At 38.7% G+C, this 2,695-nt stretch overlaps 1 non-coding gene across 1 annotated transcript; it reads right to left on the bottom strand.

Annotated features, from left to right (window-relative positions):
• Nucleotides 1-602: 602 nt before the first annotated feature.
• LOC114116259 (U6 spliceosomal RNA) lies at nucleotides 603-709 on the bottom strand. Its single transcript, XR_003590248.2, has one exon. It is a non-coding gene; the product is annotated as a U6 spliceosomal RNA (small nuclear RNA).
• Between the last annotated feature and the right edge of the window lie 1,986 nt (nucleotides 710-2,695).

Genomic DNA, 2,695 nt, shown 5'->3' with positions numbered 1-2,695 from the left:
GGCAGAGCCGGCTAATCTACGTGGCCTTGCAAGAGGGCTCCTCTGGTGTTTTTCTTTCTGGCTTACCTCACTCTGTATAATCGGCTCCAGTTTCATCCATCTCATTAGAACTGATTCAAATGTATCCTTTTTAATGGCTGAGTAATACTCCACTGTGTATATTTTTAAGGAATCTCCACACTGTTCTCCATAGTGGCTGTACTAGTTTGCATTCCCACCAACAGTGTAAGAGGGTTCCCTTTTCTCCACATGCTCTCCAGCATTTATTGCTTGTAGACTATTGGATCGCAGCCATTCTGACTGGTGTGAAATGGTACCTCATTGTGGTCTTGATTTGCATCTCTCTGATAATGAGTGATGTTGAGCATCTTTCCATGTGTTTGTTAGCCATCCGTATGTCTTCTTTGGAGAAATGTCTCTTTAGTTCTTTGGCCCATTTTTTGATTGGGTCGTTTATTTTTCTGGAATTGAGCTGCAGGAGTTGCTTGTATATTTTTGAGATTAGTTGTTTGTCAGTTGCTTCATTTGCTATTATTTTCTCCCATTCAGAAGGCTGTCTTTTCACCTTGCTTATAGTTTCCTTTGTTGTGCAGAAGCTTTTAAAAAATATGGAACGCTTCATGAATTTGCATGTCATACTTGCACAGGGAACATACTAATTTTCTCTGTATCGTTCCAATTTTAGTATATGTGCTGCTGAAGCGAGCACCCCAATTTTCTTATTTTTTTCTTTCTTATTTTCTTGTTCTGTTCTCTAGGAGACTTTCTCAACTTTATTTTCCAATGCTTCTCTTGAATTCCTCATTTCTGCTATTGCATTTTTAATTTCTAGGATCTCTCTTTTTTTTTTCCTCAATGGTGCTTTATTTTTTCAGCCTCCTAGGTATATTCAAAATGTAGCATCTTCTCTTGTCTGCTGAGGAGAATTAATTAGTATATTAGGAAGTTTTCTTGGCTACCTGCTCTGTTCCCTGAAGTTTTTTCCTTTCTTAAATATTTTCCCTCTATAAGTTCATTTTGATTGCCATCTTTCATGATAGAGAGTGATTCTTCAGGATAGAAGAGGTGAAAGACTGGGAAGCATATATTTGGGTGGAAGAAATTTGGGTGGTAAAATTTGATCTGGGAAGTTGTAGCTGGCCTGTTTATTGGCTGACCACCAATTCTCAGCATCTTCACATCTTTTCTCTAGGGTTGATCAGTTTTTCCAGAGTGGAATTCACCAGTCTTCTGTAGCAAAAGCCCAAGCCTGCTTGCTAGGTCCTGCTTTCTGAGTGGGGACTAAATTTTATTTTTTAAAGTCAAATTCTTGTTTTCATTAGGGCATCTCTCTCTCCCACATACATATGTGCCCAAGTCCAGAATCCCTTGAGTTCAGTTTCTTAGACAGCCATTCTCAGTCTTCCTGCAAAGTGTGAGAGGAGCTTCCCTGGATGCAATGGGTGGGAAAGCTGTTCTGAGATCCAGTTGCCTCTTTTATACACTTCTGGTCCTTTCTTCAGATCCATTGCTCTGAGGCTTTCAGAGATATCTGGTGTCTTCATCTGTGAGGTGTAATACCAGGGTTTGGCAAACTATGTTTCTGCTGGTCAAATCACAATCTTCTCTACCCCAATCCTCGCCTGTTTTAATAAATAAAAAGTTTTATTGTCACACGGTCATTCCCATAGTCTTGTATTGCCTACGGCTACTATCGCACTACAAAGAAGAGTTGATTAGTCATTATAGAGACCCTATGATTGGCAAAGTTTAAAATATTTGCTTTGTGGGTCTTCACAGGAAAAAAAAAGCCAACTCCTCTACCACACGACAGTATGGACCAATCTGCTTCTGGACTTCCCCTCTTGTTGGCTTGGGTGTCAGTACTTTCTGATTTGCTATATTGTTTATCATTCATTTATCTAATTTTTTAGGTTTCAGCAACTTATTACTATTTTATGTTTTTCCATTTGTCTTTGGTTTATACCTTTTCCCTCAGAGATATTTTAGCAGAATTTCAGGGAGACATAGAGGTAAACTTTTGAATTCACTTTGTCATGTTTAGCCAGAAGAATAAGGTGGGAATTACCAACCTCATTAGAAAAGAAAATCAGGTTACAGGAAGCTAATTCTTAAGAACTCAGAACAAAACTGGTATGCAAACCAAGGCCTTTTTGAGTCTGGGGTGGAATTATGTTTTGTTGACTGCTATACCTTTAGGACTTGATTGTCATTTAGAATGTACTGGACAAATATTCATTCTAGTTACTGTTGTTAAAGTCCAGTTCATAACCATTACGTTCCTCCATTGTCTGCAAGAAGTGTTGATCTTCTTATTTGCACTTATTTCAATCTCCAGAATATTCATATTATGGATCTGGGTTCATGTAGCCATGGATTTGTCGCTAACTTTCATGTTGCATCAGAGCAGAGGCTATACAGCTCTTTGATTTTTTGTGTTTCCAATTTGGTGCACTCTTACTTCTGCTCACATTTCATTGGTCAAACTAAATCATGTGGCCAAACTGAAACTCAGTAGGGCAGAGAACATTCTTCGCCAATAGGAAAGCTACAGTGAAGGAAAGGAAGCATTGTGAACAAGTAATACTATGTACAACTTCACTCTAGTTCTAGCCTTTATTATCTCTGCCCTGAATAATGTCAATAGCCTTCCACATGGTCTCCCTGATTCTACTCATGCTCCCTATACAGCAGC

The sequence above is a fragment of the Ovis aries genome, chromosome 8, assembly GCF_016772045.2.
Source record: "Ovis aries strain OAR_USU_Benz2616 breed Rambouillet chromosome 8, ARS-UI_Ramb_v3.0, whole genome shotgun sequence".
Lineage (NCBI taxonomy): Eukaryota > Metazoa > Chordata > Mammalia > Artiodactyla > Bovidae > Ovis > Ovis aries.
This window is presented reverse-complemented; position numbering and strand designations above follow the sequence as displayed.